Raw genomic sequence first — 18,568 nt, forward strand, 5'->3', positions numbered from 1 at the left:
CTTGAAAGCAGGGATGAGAAGGTGACATAAATAAGCCTTATGAGTTCCTCACTAATTTATGACCCTAAATCTGAACATTTTTGTCTTGTCAATTCCTCATAAAATTATTCAGTCTCTAAAATGTAAACAAGCTGCCTGTATTGGTTCCTTCTTTGAGCCTGATGTTTTTGGGGCCCCTGTACATACAATTTTTTTTTCCTCTTTGTTAATCTATCTTAGGGCACCTGGGTGGTTCAGTGGTTGAGCGTCTGCCTTTGGCTCAGGTTATGTTCCCAGTATCCCAGAATCGAGTCCCACATCAGGTTCCCATGGGGAGCCTGTTTCTTCCTCTACCAATGTCTCTGTCTTTCTCTCTGTGTCTCTCATGAATAAAGAAATAAAATCTTTAAAAAAAATCTTTCTTACATTTAATTATTATACCAATTAAAGAACCTAGAAGGTAAGAAAGAAAAAGTTTGGGGCACCTGAGTAGCTCAGTCGGTTAGACATCAGACTCTTGATTTCAGCTCAGGTCATGATCTCAGTGTCGTGAGATAGAGCCCTGCATCATGCTCTGTGTTGAGCAAGGAGTCTGCTTGAGATTTTCTCTCTCCTTCTCCCTCTACCCCTTCTCCCCACTGGCCTTCACTCTCTGTTTCTCATAAATAAATAAATAGAATCTTGAAGAAGGAGAAGAGGAGGAAGAAAAAGAAGAGGAAGAAGAAGAAGAAGACGAAGAAGAAGAAGAAGAAGAAGAAGAAGAAGAAGAAGAAGAAGAAGAAGAAGAAGAAGAAAAATAAAAGTCTCTACTCCACTGCTCTAAACTTCCTGTCTTCATGATGTATTCTTTCATTCAGGTGTTTCTGTTTTTCCCTTTTGATTTTGAGATTCAGATCTGTCATTCACAACCCTGAGAGACAACCATGAAGTTATTTTCTTTTAGATAAAGTAGTTAAGATCTATTCCAAATAGACACTTGGGGAAAAGCAGACATTATATTTTTACTAGGGCCAATTTAAGAATTTGTTAATTTTGTTAAATTGTTAAAAAAAAAGTTAAGAAGATGCTAAGACATTATAGAAGGAATTTTAACTGTCCTGGAATATTACTTTATATACACACCCACAAGAAATGATAACCCATGTAAATTTCGCAATGTCAAGCTTATGTGAACTTGTAGATTTCTCTCAGTAGAAAAGAAAACCCCAAAGATTAGTTTATTATTATGTAAGATATTAACAGGTTTTGTATTTTACCCCTTTAATCTTTTATATTTTTCCCCTAAAATATCTTTCAATGCAGTTCTACAAAATGTTTTTCGAACCAGTTTTACCTTCTGATTCTTTCATTAATTAATGAGTTGAAAGCAAACTTTAAATGCTTATATCATGTTCTCAGGAAAGTCATATTTTTAACTTTCTGGAAAAAATACTTTGACAATTCCATTAATTATGGTAACTACAATCAATTGAATCTTTTGCTCTATTTCTCACTTTACATATAAATGTGAGATCAGATCTACTACTCTGAAAGAAAATGAAAATACAAAGTCATGTTGAATGCATAAAATCGTGAATACATGGAACACATGGACTGGGACTAGCACTTTAGTATTTTTTATTTAATTTTTATTTTTCAGGAAACTGAGACACAGAAGAAGTTAAATGATCAAGTATAGCACCACATGAATAATAACTGACTAGAGCCTAAGAACAAACCAAGCGATAAGGAAGATAACTGACCTAAGACATAGGTGGAAAACAAAAATAACTGGAGTGCCCTCAAGATGATGCAGTCTCCCAGAAATGAGACAAACCTGAATGTACATTTGGAATAGATTCATACCCATTATTTTGACATAAGTAAAAGTTTAGGAAAAGGTGTTCTTTTTTAAAAAATATTTTATTCATTTATTCATGAAAGACACAGAGAGAGAGGGAGGCAGAGACATAGGGAGAGGGAGAAGCAGGCTCCATGCAGGGATCCCAATGTGGGACTCCATTCCGGGGCTCCAGGATCATGCCCTGAGCCAAAGGCAGATGCTTAACCGCTGAGCCACCCAGGCATCCCTAGGAAAGGTTTCTTAAATTTGTCTTGTATTCACTGTCTACTACCTGTACAAATGTAAGAAAAGAGAAAGAAAATAAAATATAGGCTACAGGATTAAAACATTTCATAATGCATCCAATTCCATAGTTATTTTTCTGAGATAAATACATAGTACTTTCTTTAAGAATTTTCTCTTAGATTCAAATTATCGACTAATGTCCTGCTGAAATAGTGGAAAATTTCTAACTCTTAGTTCTGTATCAGGTAACAGATAAAGAAACGTGATTGTACATGAAGCATTTTAAAACTTGAATTGGGGCACCTGGGTGGTGCAGTCCATTAAGTGTCTGACTTCTGGCTTCTGTTCAGGTAGTGATCTCAGGGTCACAATTGTGGGGTCCTGTGCTCTGTGCTCAGTGGGGAGTCTGCTTGAGATTTTCTCTCCCTGTCCCTCTGCCTCTCCTGCTCATGTTCTCTCTTTCTCTAAAATATATAACTAAATCTTTTAAAAAAAAATTTTATTAAACACTATAACATATCTACTTAGTTCAATCAATGTTTGTGAAGTGACTGCTTAGGCAGGTAAACTGATTAGGAGGAAGTCGAAAAAAATGCCAAAAATCTGGTGACTTCATTCAAGTCGCCACATAAAAATCAAAGTAAAATATAAGGGATAAAATATGGTGAGTTATAAAGAAACATTTATAAATAAAATATTTTATGTAAATGGAATGCTATGGAATCTGAGTAAATAAAAAATGGCTTTATCTTCAAAATAACTGTAAGAGAATATATGATTTCTACTAAACATTAAGTGTTTATTAAATTTATACTACAAATGATGCTGTATAACATTGCTCAGTAAACATAATTCCTTTAGTTCTACCTTTCTATTTCTAAAACTACCAACCCTTTCATTTGATCGGTGTTCTTGTCCAATGGCTCTCATTTAAGACAATATGCCTCCAATGAACAACTATTGGGATATGCTACTATATGGGGGATACAGGTGCAGCCACCACCTTTAGAGATCTCAAGACTAACTGAATAGAAGCCACAGACAAAAAGCTTTCTGAGTAAATAATCAGTTCTCAACACTACATCACTCTCAGTAAAAACCAGGTATAACTTCATTAAGTATAACCTCCTTTATTTTGGTGGAAATACGGAAATCAGGTGACTAGTACATTTCTTCTGAATCTTTTACTCATAAAAATAATTTTATTAGAAATGCTCACAACATAAACTGTTTAATTTTTCTACTGGGAATAATTTCTGACCCAAAATGTTTCTTTTTTTTTTGAAAAAGGGGATTTATTTATTAAACCCAAAATGTTTCTTAAGTGAGGTTTTATATTTATCTCCCAATATACCTCAAGCACTTTCAAGCATAAATACCCCACAAATACAATAGTAATTGTATGGATAGCAGGTTTATAATTTTTATTTTCAACAGAAAATACTTTACTTAATTCACCTGATAGAGAATAACAATACTAAAGAAAAAAAAAAAAAACACATTTCACTTTATATTCAAGTAGTTAAAACTAATTAACTTACTCTCAAAATGATGAAATAAAACAATAATCTTGCAGTGTATAAGACCCAATGATATACATGTATTAAAGATAAGTCTTAAAATTTTGTCTAAATACTCTTAGTTTTAATATTTATTTATTTCAGACAGAGAAAGGGAGAGTGAGAGGCAGGGCAGAGAGAGAGAGAAACTCAAGCAGACTCCACACTGAGGACCCCTACGTGGAACTCACTGCAGGGCTTGATCTCACAACCCAGAGATCATGATCTGAGCTGAGACCAAGTCAGAGACTCAACCAACTGTGCCACCCAGGCATCCCTTGTCAAAATATTCTTATTAGCCAGTTTAAAGTTAAAATCTGTCAAAGCCCAAATTATGCCACTGTAGAGGATCCAATACAATGTGTCTGATCAGGTAGTCATGAAGGTTTATGACAAATAGTATAAAATGAAGCAGATCAAGTGTGAAGTATAAGGAAATGATCTAATGCCCTTAAGTGTTGACAAATTTCAAAGACTTAGAGATTACAAAATTAGAAAGGGGCTAATGAGTGGTGTGAGAGGCAGTAAGACCCTCAAGAGTCACTACACAAAAAATAGAATTACTTCACAAAAGCAAAATGGATATTTCCTAGAAGTTATGATGCCATCTGCAACTGCTCTAACTAGTGCATGAATGACTTCCTAAGGAAAAAGAGATCAATCTTTTCTTTACCTTTCTCTGAACATGACAGTCAATGGTGTTCACGTGTCCAAGTGATGTAGTAGGGTAGATAAATTAAACTTTTAATGATAGGATATTCCTGAAACACCTACCCTACTGCAAGAAAAAAACATAGCAAATATGAGCCAGGTTGCTGGTGTCGAGATTGAACATGCCTGTGCAAAGACCTACCGTGGCCACACACACCTCTTGCTCATTCATTTCCATAGGTATGAAGCTACTACTATGTTCATGAAGGGTAGTAGGCATTGGAGATAAAATGGTAGAAAAGATAGATGTTGTCCCTATGGTCACACACACTTTACTTAAATAAAATATATAGAAGTAAACAAGCAACACAACAAATAGCAGCAGTGCTTCAGTGAAAAAAACACTGTAGTAGCACATTTAGGAAAAAATAATTTTCTATGGAGGATTTTGGGAGGCATATTTATTACACAAATAATTACTCATCACATGAAACACATTTAATTATGCACTTATAACAAGCTATACATTCATATTCTGTAATTTACATATTATATAAACTTATTTCCATTATTCTCATAATATGAGTTTATCTCACTGTAAAGTCCTATTGCTCTCATTATAAAGAAGAAAAGAAAAATCCATACATACATATGCATATGCATATTTGTGTTTGTATAATAACTTAGTTTTTACCAATTGTTTAAAAACAATGTTACAGTCAATTCCAGTTTTCTCTCAAAGCTAGCCAAGATTAATTGCTCCTGCTCAAAAATCATAAGTAGATTTAAAATCTTAAGCAAGCCTAGGATGTACCTTCATGAATTTTTGTTTAAGAAAATCAATATTGAATGCCAAAAATAGAATGCTTCTTGGAAAATAATTGAAAGAAGGTAATTCATTTTGTAACAGAGAAAATCAGCACCTGATGGAGATAAAGTGATTGTTATATGCATGAGTTAAAAGACTTAATTGTATTCTGGATCGTATATCAGAAAAATTTTCCTTTTTTTTTTTTTTTTTTGGTTATCATCCTGGTGTGCCCCTTGGATGACAAAAGCATAATTTACACATGCTTCATGGTGACCAAATACATTTATAACTTGTAAATATGATCACTTTTCACAACATTACAAAGGGTTTGTATGTAAGGTCCTCATTAATTTCACCAGGACTCTTAATGTCAACTTAGGTAAAATTCATTAGAAAAAAACATATTTTAGGAAAATTGAGTAGATGAACAAAGACTACCACATATTTAAGGAAAATAAGAACAGATGAAAGCTGTTCCTGAGAAATGGAGTAAGGAGAGTTTGAGTCAGTGACAGATGGAGAAGGAGGGAAAAAAAATATGACATCTGTTAAAGCAGATTTGGAAGAGTCATTTACACACCATGGACAAACCGCAACTTATTCCTGGAAAGTGCTTGCTGCCGAGGTTGTGATAATTTTTGGTTATGAATAGATTTAGTTATTGATCAATGAGATTGCTTATTTTCTTTGGATTTCTAAAAAAAATATTTATACAAGCAAAGTCCATTTGCTTCATGGTATTAAATCAGCCTAAGGACGTTTGGAGGCCAGTACTCTTTCAGACAAGGGTATTCTGGAAGGCAGATGTTTTTAGGATCATCACCTCATCGAATGAGACAAATTGTGTATATTTATGCCTTACTCTTGGGGAATTGATTTATATATATATATTTTTCTGATCTGAAAGGCTCCTAGAAATATACCAAATTAATTAGCATCATTTTAATTTTTATATTCATCTAAATTGAAATTCTGTTTTACCTCAAATAAGGTATCTTATTCTCTTATCTATTGCCTGTATTTCTTCATCCTGTCAAGAGTTCTTGCCATTCTGTGTGTAAAAAAGAGATTCTGCAACTCCCTTGACTCTGTCCCCAAGTGTTAAAAGAATCTTTCCTTATCTGCTGAATAACCCTTAGTTTCTCTGGTCACTGCATTTTCATTTTCTCATTCTTCTCATTAAATTTCTATCCTCTTTTTTTACAAAGGTGGGCATCTTTAAAATATCTTCTCCATGGAATGAAAAGTAGTCACAAACTAGAAACAGAATGTAAAATAATGATCACAAAATATTTTATGATTTTTCAGTTTTTTTCTGGACTTCTATAGAAAAAAATTCAAATGCATTTAGGAAAGAGAAAAAGCAATGGGCTTTGGTATATCTTTCAATCTGAGCGGATTTCAAGACTGAGGGAGAACAGGCAGTAAAGAAGAGAAAATAAACTTTTAGAGAAGGACAATAAATGTAAAAAATAAATTATCAAAAATAAAAAAAAAGAACTTAAGGTTTTGCTTAAAAGGATTCCCATTAAAGGAACTTACATCAGAATGGACATGAATAAAGCTGAAATAAAATTAAAATCAACAATAAGATATTAGAGCTGGAAAACCTTTAGAGAATCTTTAATGAAAATCCCATTATAGAGATGAAAAACAAGCCCAAACTCAAAAAGTTTAACTGATTTGACTAAGGTCATGTCACTGTGAAAATTTAGATACAGGTTCATTTCTAAGACAGTGCTTCTCCCACTGAGATTAATAAAAGTAAGAGAGCAAAAGAAAAGTAGAAGATAAAAAAATATATCTTAGATCTTTGCTTTACCTAGAGGCCCTGATTCATTTGGTCTAGGATGGAATCCTATCTTATACCCTTGACTGACAATAAAGAACCTTAGAAAGGAAGAAAATAAGATGTGAGCTGAAGTGTAGAAAAGAAAATGGGTAGAAAAGGAGAGGTGAACTTGTTTTTGATAGTTTCCCCTAATGTGTATATTTCTCTCTCTGCAACCAATGATGGCTGAGTCTACATCAGAGTTCAGGTATTTCTCCATTCTTTGGGGAGGTTTATTTCAAAATATGTTCAAGAGATTATCACATGAAAATCATCTGGCAGGGATCATATTTCCAAGATTGTCTCAATATAACTTGACCAAAATCTCTATGGATAGGGCACCTTTTACCAGCTCTGCTGTGACCCTTCACTAACCGTATCATTTGTAGAACTGTCTCCTTGAGTGCAAGGAGGGCATGCTGCTTTACTTCGTATGTGAGATACTTAATGCCGACCCTGAACTTACTAGATACTCCATAAATGTGATAGGTAAATGGTTAAATTGAATGAACAATTATGAATAATAAAACTTACTAAATTTCAATGTTTAATAAATTAATTTGTATACATGTCAATTACTGGATATGAATGTTTTTGCTTTTGTTCGTTCTTAAATAAATTGTTGGCTTTTGCATTTTTCTAAGAAATACCAGTTACTGTTCTGGACTCTAGAATCAGAAGGAAGTCATTTTGGGCACATAAAAATGACATAATACTTTTAAGATGTCAAGAATGCATGTTTTGTTTTGTTTTTTTTAATCACTGTAATGTGTTAAATCAGAAATCTCCAACAAAAGTATCTAAGAGATTTTAATAATCAAAATAAAATACTAATGATTATGTGACTGAAGCTTTAATGTATCTAAAGACTGAAATAAACTTGAAACAGTTCAGTTTCTGTATACCTTTTGCTTTTTCCAAGAAGTTTTTTTTTTTTTTGCAGAATAGTCACTAGGCTGCAGAGATAACCCACATAGACGACGTTATTAATATGCAATCTTCCTTCCCAAAACAGTTTACATATGCAATATACAGCATCTGGACCTTGTAATTGAATTTTTGAAGTTCGCTGTGGTTTGGGAGCTGCATATGGGTCAGTAATCATTATCCAGACACCATCGTTCATGGTACACATATAATTAATCAACTCATTAATTATGGAAAAAGAGTCTCAGGGAAGTCTAGCACACCTATTTCTTAAACAAATATTTTACCCTTGAGCGGCAAAAGTAGCATCTCCATTACCCATTGCCTTAGATTACTTCTAGTGATTTATTTAGGGAGCTTTTAGAACAAGGTCCATAACAAGAGTCAATATAAAAATCTTTCAGACACAGGACCCATCATCTGTATCCACAGAATTTAATCACTTTCTGGTTAAATCTCTGCTTTGGATCTTTATCTTCTGAAGTTAATGTCAATAACACTTTATTTTTAATGTAACTATATTCAGCCAACTGTAGGAGAAACAAATCATGCTCTTTTTTATTTGTAGTTTTAGTAGATGGTTGCCAGGGTAAAATTGATAATTAGGGAAAGTAAAATGTTTCTCAGCATTTTTTTCCTATTACACATTAGCAAGCCCAGGTTGTTTAATGAAGATACTTTATGGATGCATAAGGGGGAAAAAAGTCTGTAAATAAATTTTCTCACTTTCTTGGCTCATTAGCTAACCTGACCTAACCATTTTCTTTCGCTATTTGTCAATCCTACTTTTTGCTATTTTTTCCCCTACTCGTAGCAATTCATCTTCATGATGCTCTGGCTTACGTTATGACCTACAAAACTCCTTGTGGAGAGACATACAGCATTAATATGAAAAAGAGGCTAATTGCATAAGATAAATGCCAATCCTAAAATAATAATAAAATATAATCGGATATAGCTCAAGGTAGAGACAGGAAGGATTGTATAATCGAGTTGTTGTGAAATGTATGGGGAGCTTAAAGAAGACGAACAGCTGTTTGCTATCTTCACTGAAGCTAGAAATAACTTCAGCTTAAAATGAGAGACATGAAGAAGAGATTTCGGTCTGTAGATTTCTAATGAGATTTCTAGGCAGAGAAACACACAGTCCATAGAATTTTATTTCTGGTTAGATGCAGAGAAACAGGAGATAATTTAGGGACTATTCAATTTAGAGATAGGAGGAAAGATCAATTGATGTTTTAAGGTTCCTTTTTTTTTTTAATACCGCATTGTACTGACTTCTCTGCGCCTCACTTTTCAATCTCTGAGCCCCTTTGCTTTGAAATCATAAAATTCCACACTGACCAAGGCTTAAACTCCTAGCCATCTGGGCCAAGGCCAGGCAGCATATATGCAATAGCCAACACAAAGCTGACCTCCAGAGGTTTTAGAACTGTCACATCTATCTCACAATTTAATCCAGTTTTAAATGATTTTGGTGGAGGATTGGCCATTGGAGATTTGCTTCTTACTTATTACCCAGACCCTAAAAACCTCTCTGCTACCAATGAGGCATATTCCCAACTATCAAATTGGTTCCTGCATCTCTGCTCTATGGTCCCTTGGGACTTTTTCTCCATCCTGTTACGTAAATGAACATGGGACAGTGTGATAAGTGGTGTGACCTAAAGCCGGGAGGTTATAGGTGGAAGAAAGTATCCAGGCAAAGGAAACATTTCATTTTTTTAAAAAATATTTTATTTATTTATTCATGAAAGAGAGAGAGAGGGGCAGAGACATAGGAAGAGGGAGAAGCGGGCTCCATGCAGGGAGCCAGATGTGGGACTCAATCCTGGGACTCCATGAGCCAAAGGCAGATGCTCAACTGCTGAGCCACCCAGGCATCCCCAAAGGAAACATTTCAAATGAAATCAATGGAAAATCGACGGAATGTCTCAAGGTTGTTTTGCATGGATACAAGGAGGAAAGAAGAGGAAACAGACCACAAAAATTCAGAATGTTAAAGAGTTTTATGCATGGTTTTCAAACACATTTCAGCTATGGATATCTTTTTTTCAAAAGAAAACTATTGGGGAAGTTTTATATGGAAATCAGATCAACACAGAGGTGCAATTCCTCTGGAGAATCCATAGGGAATCTGGAGCTTCTACTAAACCTCAGCAATGCTTTTGAAATAGTTTCATGAAGCCTTTTTCTGTTCACATGCCAAGATTTCAAACCATAGCCCTCGATGCTAGAGGCAAGTTTTGAAATAGCAAAAGTGTATAATCAGATATACATTCTCACCTTTATATATAGCAATATATGGCTGTTTAGACCTTACAAATATAGACCATCAGTACCCCCCTCATGTCCCCTGCCTTAAACCAATGACCATCAAATGCCACAGGGTGCCAGTAAGGTCAGGACGAAAAGAAAGCAAGTGGTCCTAATGTCCTAATTACAATAGCGTGGGAGAGAAGTACCACTCACTCCATGCCCAAGTATTTGGAAAATTGAATTAGCCAGTATAAGATTTTTTTTAATATATTATTTATTTATTCATGAGAGACACAGAGAGAGAGGGAGGCAGAGACACAGGCAGAGGGAGAAGCAGGCTCCATGCAGGGAGCCCGACATGGGACTCGATCCTGGGTCTCCAGGATCAGGGCCTGGGCTAAAGGCGGCGCTAAACCGCTGAGCCACCCGGGCTGCTCCCCCAGTATAAGATATTTTAAGACAGAGGAGTAGTTAACAGCATCCCATTACTTCTACTTAAATCAATGAAAGAAAGACTTATGATTTATTTTAGTTTTCATTATTCCTTTCTTCTTGGAATACCTATCTTTACCACCTCTGAAGATCTATCTCTTGTTTCTGCTTTTATTATTCAATCTTCTTAATTTAAAATTTTCCTCTTCTTTAATATCAAACCTTTCATGAAAGCAAGGACCATAATTGACTGATATTTACATACCTGTGTTTACTAATAGGTAACAACACAGTAAATATCAAAATATGAACACAGCACGTAAGACTCTTTAATACTGAGATGCCAAACATCTAATCCAAATAAAGATGTATCCACAATTCACATTTTCACAGCCAATGCTCCATATTAATAAATACAGATTCGAAATGTGTTTTTAATAATTTTGCTTTTGAATCATTAAAAGTATCATTTTCTCTTTTCATTTTTTAGAGCCCTTTTTTTGTTTTGTTTTATTTTTTCCTCATTTTTACACATTAAAAAGTTCATAGATACTAGTGGCTTAGAATGTCATTAAACTAGTTCAGATAATAAAGACCAATCAGAACTAAAACACTAAATGAATGAAAACTAGAGCCAAATTTAGAAACTGCCTCCTCTTCACCAGTAACCAGATTAAAAAAAAAAAAAAAAAAAGATTGTATTATTCTTCACAGCAATTGCTGTTCTGCTCTAATGTGGTTCATATATTTCTGCCTAACACCATGTAATAGTCACTGACTCTCCGGAGGAGAGTATACTTCCCCATCCCACTGCTGTCAAGTTTGAGCATGTAACCTACTTACTTAGTGTGTTAATCAGCTCGGGCTGCCACAACAAAATACCCAGACTGGGAGGCTGAAACAACAGAAATGTATTTTCTCAGTTCAGAAGGCTAGAAATCCAAGATCAAGGTTGGATTTCCTTTTTTTTTTTTTTTTTTTAAGGTTGGATTTCCGATGAGACTTTTCTTTCTGGCTTGCAGACAGCTGTCTGTATGGCCTTTCCTCAGCATCTTTGTTCTCCCTCTCTTCCTTTAATGACACCCACCAGTCATAGTGGAATGGAGCCCCCACATTTGTGACTATTAACCTCAATCACCTCCCTAAAGCCCCTATTTCTAAACGCAACCATGCTGGGAGTTAGGGATTCAATATTTTGGGGGAAGAGGGGCACAATTTAGTCCTTAACAGTTGGGATAATGAAATCTGAATGAAGGTAATACTTGCAAATTCTGAGTAAAAGATTGAAGAGCCGTTACAATACTACTTCTGGCACTGAATGCAGTGGTTGGCTTTTGCCCACAAATAATGATAGGATTATATTGCTAAGGTGCTCCATGTAGAATTATTCCTTAAGGCCATTATGGAAATGTTAGGATATCCAGGCATTGGTTTATAATCTACTATATAGTTGGTCATAACAAATGTATTGACAGATGTGGCCAGCTGAGTCAAATTTGATGGTATCATGTGGTTAGCTATTCAGCAGCAGCTGATAATTTTTTGGAATCTACTGTTTTCATTTCGTTTTGTTCCCATATGAAACTGCCCAAACTTCCTAATGTGTCTGGTTTGTGTAGAGTTATCTTTCATAAAAGTCATTGATTCTAAAATGGAAAAAAAAAAAAAAAAAAAAAAAGATTGAAGAGCCAATTCATGGTTCTACTACAGCTCCCTTCTCTGCCATTAGGCCAGCATGTACTTAGGAGCTGCTGCCTTTTCACTCTGAACTCTGGATTAAGAAGGAGGTAGAACAAAGAGGTAGACTGTTCATAACTAACATGTAACAAGAAAAAGAAGTAGACATTTTCTCCTACTAAGATTCTGAAACTGTCAGATCTGTTGATGCCACAGCTTAGCTTAGCAAAAACTTTGATAAAGGAATTAGTTATCAGAAATAGAAAACTGTTTTTTAAACAATTTGGCTTTTGCTTTGGGGTCAGGCTTTAGGCTGCAGAAATTTATTATTAGAGGCTGAAGGAAATCCAGAGACAAATGATTTGGTAAAAATGATACCTGAAGGTACTTAAAAGGCAATTGATTAAGCAAATGGGCTCATGGACTATCTTTCTCAACCATTATTACCTGCATTTGAAAATAGTGCTATGAGAGAAAGATAAGAAAGATAAGACAAGAAAGAAAGATAAGGTATACAGGGATTGGTCATTGAGCAAGGAATGTTAAAAAAGAAGAGAGAAAAATCCAGAAATTCTGGGACATACAGGATTAAAAGATGTTACATATTTCTCCTATCCAACTGATAAGAGATAATTTGAGACATGTTTTGAGTGACAAAGGCCAATTAGAATTTAGCCTTTGATTTAAAAAAAATTAAGAGTGTAGCCTTCATAATCTTGTTGAAATCAATTAAGTGAGCAACAGCCAGTAATTCTTTCCATTTGGACAAAAGGGCTCAGAAAAAAAGAAACTAATGATGTACCTCTTATGTGAAAGCTTGGAAATTTAAGTAACCTATAATTTAATTTAGAGATAGAGTTGCATATGGAAAAGGATCATGGATGCAACTATAGGAAATTAAGTTTGCTGTAATAAAATTAATATTTACACAAGTTCATTACAGTTTTAACGAATTATACTACCAAAAGAGCCACCATTCTGGATTAAAAGAGACTAGGACCATTTGATTTTACATTTTGGCCTGCCAATATTCTATAAACAGAGAAGAGGCTGGTAAAGTGTCCTACCCCCATGGAGAATATATTCCCCATGCCCTATATGCCTGCTCCAGATTTCTTCCAGGAAAATAAAGAAAAAGAAATAATCTCCCAGAGGTTGTCATCAAACACTGTGGGAAACACTGGATAGGGGAGATACTGCTAGGAACTTTGAAGGAACAGTAACACCACCAGCAAGATGTCACAATGATCAGATCTACTCTGAGCATTCTAGTCTACTATTTCATGAATGGAAGCCTATGAGTCATATGTGTGTATGAGAGACAGAAAGAGGGACAGAGAGGAAGAAAGAGAGAGAGAGAGAGATGTTGGGAGGGAGAGAGAGAGCAATTATTCAAAAAATAGACTTTTTTATTCTTTCATAACTTCACAATATGGTTTATAGCATGTTCTACTTTTCTGACACTTCTATTTTACATGTGTTGTGGTAGATTTCTTTAAAGTCATTCAACCTTTTACCTCTTCCTCTTCTCTTACCCTCTTCCAACTCAGCCTATTTCCCTCAAACTCATGCTTACACACACATGTCTTTTAGTAACAGAGAAGAAAGCACTGGGTTTCCAGTTTCTACAGTACAGCTAGCAGCTAATAGGGCAAGTAGACAATGACCTCCATGTAGAAATACAAAGAAGATACCGTGTAGAACTCTCTGTCCAAACACAAAGAAACTCTTGTTAATCTTCCCATAGTACATCTTTTTCTTTTTTTAATATTTAATACCTGTTTGTTTTCCAGTTGTATCAAAATAATATTCGGATGGCATGGGAATACTTTTTTCCCACTTGTATTATACATTTAAATTTTTGTTAAGGGCTTCTTGGTGGTTAATCAGTGAAGCATCTGCCTTTGGCTCAGGTCATGATCCCAGAGTCCTGGGATTGGTCCCCTCATTGGGATCCCTGCTCAGTGGGGAGCCTACAACTCTCACTCTTCCTGGCTCATGCTCTCTCTCACTCACTCTCAAATAAATAAACAAAATCTTAAAAAATAAATTTTTGTAAATATATTATTTAAATATTCAAATTGAAATAAAAAAATATCCCAGTGTTTCTCAAGAGAGCAGGACATCTGGCTTGCGGGTAGGCCTTTTTGTTTCCAATGAGGTGAAAGAGTGATTTAAAAATGGATGATATCGACAAGAGCAAGAGGATTTTTGTCCAGAAGTGGAAAAAGTGCCATAACATGGAAAAAGGAGGCAAGCACAAGACTGAGCCAAATCTCCATCGTTTATTTAGTCAGGTTCTGGATTTTCTTAACCTGGATGCCAACAAGAACAAAAGCATTACCTGGGTAGAGGAGACACTGATGGAGTATTTGGAGAATCCCAGAAAGTACATCCCTGGAAAAAAAAAATGGTCTTTGCTGACATTGAGGAGACAGGGGAAAACACAGACTTAGTAGCTTACCTTGAAAAAGCTATTAAAGGAAGTAATAGTTGACCACTGCTTTATGTATTACAAAACAAAAATGTCTCATGACTTTTTTCATGTGTACCATATTTTTAAAAAAATTATCTCTTTATTTCTTTGAGAGAGAGTGTGTGTGCAAGAGAGAAAGTATGGGCAGGGGGAGAGGCAGAGGGAGAGGGAGAAGCAGACTTCTCACTGAGCAGGGAGCCTAACATCAGGCTGGATCCCAGGACCCCAGGATCATGACCTGAGCCGAAGCTTCCGCAAACACTTCACTGACTGAGCCACCCAGGTGCCCCTCATGTGTACCATATTTAAATTGACCACATACATCAGAATTCAGATCATGAATCCCTGATAGACTATTTCTTTTGGACAGTCCTTATTTAAATAAGTTTGGCCTGTGGTTAAAAGAATATGACTGGCTTTTTGAACTTTGATAGTCATTCTGGTTCAGCAAGTACTGTCACTCTTTTCCCCTTCTAAAAATATGATTGTAAGTGATTAATAATGTTCAACTTTTCACAGAATTGATAAAAGCTATGTCTAAACCTGTAAGAAATCGGTCTTATATTTAGATGTATATAACTGGTTATATTAACTATGTCAATATAATTAAAATTCCCTGCCTCTAAAATGTTGCCTTTTCCTTAATATAAGGCATTGTAATGTGGTTTATGTATAATATTAAATAAAAAAAAATATTTAGCACTTCTCATATTTTATAGATGATCTGTAAGTTCAGATTCTTTTAAAATTCAGTGTAACAAGATATACCAGCATTAGAAGGCTTAAAGTAGAGGAAATACCTCATTAGTACAAATTTGTAAATTATGCAGTAAGACTTAAGAAAATTAAAAACAAAATCACAAAAATAATGCTCTTCTATAGAGTGTTTGTTGTTTATTGGTTCCTTTAATTTGACATAGTGGTATTTCATTTACTGTACTATTGAAGTGGTTTCTTAGTACAATGATGAAATATATTTAATATTACAGAACATTTATCTGTTAGATATCACACTGCTGAAGTTACACTTATGGGTAATATTAAGGAGTCTATTTCTCTACAATGTGAAAACTAATGGGAGTTCAAAGAGTAAAAGCCATATTACATCCCAGTTCTCTGTTACACTAAGCTCGTCTGAGAATTATTTTTCAACTACGTATTGAGTAAGTTGTTTATTGTTAGGGGCCTCTGTTGAAGAGGTGAGGAGTGGTTGTAATTGAAGGTGTTTATCTTGGAAGGTTCTGGGAGATTGGGAAAGAAGAGGTCCCAGCACTGAGCCAGTGGGAATGGAATTCAGTGATTGGAAGGTAGCACGATGGGAAATAAGATACAATGAAGGAGACAAAGCCAACAGAAGCAGAGACATAGAACAAGCTTTGAACAATTGATAGGAAAAAAAAATCTAGCCTATTGTACTGATGTGCCTAAGCAATATAGTTGCAAAATTGCAAAAGGTAGGCAGCTCATTTAGAGATCACACAGGGATTTTAAGTGATAAGTAGCAGAGTCAAATTCAATAAAGAAAAAAAAAAAAACACCCTGCATTTTACCTTACAATTAGTTTCAAGTTTGAATCAGATACTCATCTGATTCAAAATATATTTTGCTTGATATAAAGCAAAATAATCACATACTTTAATTCAAGTTAAGAAATATTTACTGATAACTTTTTATATGCATGTGGAAAATAATAGTAACTGAAAGAATAAGACAGACTCTGACTTTCAGAAACTTGCAAACCAATTTCCAGGGATATAATAAATGTTGAGAAAGGTAAAAACATATTTTAAGCAAATACCACAATAGAGATACACAGTGAGCAGTATAGTGATTTATTGGATCTATCGGAGGAAGCCAATATACTTAGTTGGAACCCAAAAGCTTTTCTTAAAAGATATGGCATTTGATACGGTCAATAAAAGAGGAAAAAATATTAAAAATAGGAAATAGTGTATACATATTCCATGCAGGGAAAAATGTTTAGACCATATCTCAGAAATAGAAAAGCACAGGATTTATTTGTTCTGATTTGTCAAAATAATAATTATATATATGCATTCATATGCATATATAATTATCATTATATGTATTATATAAATATATATACTACATATGCATCATATGTACACACACACAAACTGAAAAAAGACTGACAAAATAGATTGAGATTCCTGATGTTTTTTTCCCCTCATTACCTTTTCCTAAACTAATAATAATAAACTCTACTCTCTTGAACACATAAAACAGATTTGGTCAATAAAAATTCACTCCACTTATTACAGTGATTGTACATTTATTCTTTTTTCCATTCAACCTACCAAAAGACATCGAGTGCTTGCCATAAAATAGGAAATACATAGTGTTGGCATGAATAAATAAAATCTCTAGCTTCACCAAACTTATACTCTAATGAGGGAAATAGAATAACTTGTGATGGAGAGAATAGAGGTACTGGAAAAATTATACAAAAGTCTTTCTGAGGAAATAACATTTAAATGGCAAACTGAAAAATACAAGGAGTCACTTATGGCAAGAGCCAAGGAAAGAACTGCCCAGTTGTGAGTGTGAGGACATTCTGTGGCAAATCACAGGCAACAATAACCTTGGTAAACTGATTACAAAAATGGTTGCAGTGCTCCCCTCTCTCTGTCTCTATGTGTTGTTATATTATATTCCAACTCTTTCTATCATGTGGTAGAACCTATTTCCCCTTCATGTGAATAGGAACTAGCTTTACAACATCCATTGGCCAAGAGAATATGGCACAAGTGACTTTGTGTCAGTTCCTGTGTCAGGCTTTGACACCTTACTCATGTTCTTGGGAATCTTGGTACTTGCATGAGAACAAGCCCAAAGTAGCTTGTTGGAGGATAAAAATTCTGAGGAACTTAGTTGATTCAGTTTGTTGGCCACAGATATGGGCCAAGATCAGCTAAGCTGAGCTGCAACCGACCTGTTAGATGACCATGAATATGATGGAGTAGGCATGTTAGCTAGATAATGAACTGAAGACAAGATGGTGGTAACAGTGGTTTGTGATTTCCCGGGATTATCAGAGCAAGAACAGCAGATGCAGAAAGCATGAACTCCCTTTCCAGCTTGTCGTTCTGCAGTAACCTATAGCTTCATTATAACATGTTTACCTTGTGGTTTCAGTGCACACACACACACACACACACACACACCTCATAGGTGAAAATGGGCATGATGGTTCCAGCAAGAATCTTGTAGGGCCCTAAGCTCACCCTCCTGACCAGTAGAAAGAGTCTCTAAGATGACTAGAAACAACCTTGGTGGGAGATTGCCCTACCTATGACCTGTGCAAAAAATGAAAGAGAAGGCACTTCAAAGCCTGGTGCACTTGACCCCTCGAGGTCATCCTCAGCTCCCATCTAGAGAGTGTATTGACCTTAACAAATGGCTTTGTGCTCACCACTTTCATTCTGGCTGTCTTTATTGAACATTAATCCTCATGTAAATCTTCATAAGGAATCCAAGAAGCCAGGCCTCCATTCACACAATGCAGGATCTCCCACTGGTAACAGATGCTTGCGTGAGCCCAGGCAGTATCAGTCAAGCCTGGTCCAGATCAAGAGAACCAGAGAACCAACCTGTGCAATCTTGAGCGACAATAAATTGCTGTTTAAGCTACTAAAAAAAAATTTAGAGATTTATTTATGTATTTATTCATGAGAGATACACAGAGAGAGGCAGAAATACAGGTAGAGGGAGAAGCAGGCTCCTCACAAGGAGCCCAATGTAGGACTTGATCGCGGGACTGACTGGGACCATGCCTGAACCAAAGGCAGATGCTCAACCCCTGAGCCACCCAGGCATCCCAAAGCCATTAAATTTTAAGGTGATTTATTATTCAGCAACTGATATTTTCCATGGT

The 18,568-nt window shown here is 35.3% G+C and overlaps 1 long non-coding RNA gene and 1 pseudogene across 3 annotated transcripts in view; both read left to right on the forward strand.

The window, feature by feature from the left end:
• LOC140622437 (uncharacterized) overlaps positions 1 to 18,568 on the forward strand; it is a 61,799-nt gene that overhangs the window by 14,049 nt on the left and 29,182 nt on the right. The window contains exon 4 of one of the 3 annotated variants that reach the window (XR_012022212.1): positions 1,619 to 2,760. The exons of the other annotated variants lie outside the window; for them this stretch is intronic. This is a non-coding gene — a long non-coding RNA (uncharacterized lncRNA). Of the gene's footprint in view, positions 1 to 1,618; positions 2,761 to 18,568 lie in introns of those variants that run through there. 3 annotated transcript variants of the gene reach the window in all.
• Positions 13,544 to 14,694, forward strand: LOC140610872 (cytochrome c pseudogene; annotated as a pseudogene).

The sequence above is a fragment of the Canis lupus genome, chromosome 2 (genome assembly GCF_048164855.1).
Source record: "Canis lupus baileyi chromosome 2, mCanLup2.hap1, whole genome shotgun sequence".
NCBI lineage: Eukaryota > Metazoa > Chordata > Mammalia > Carnivora > Canidae > Canis > Canis lupus.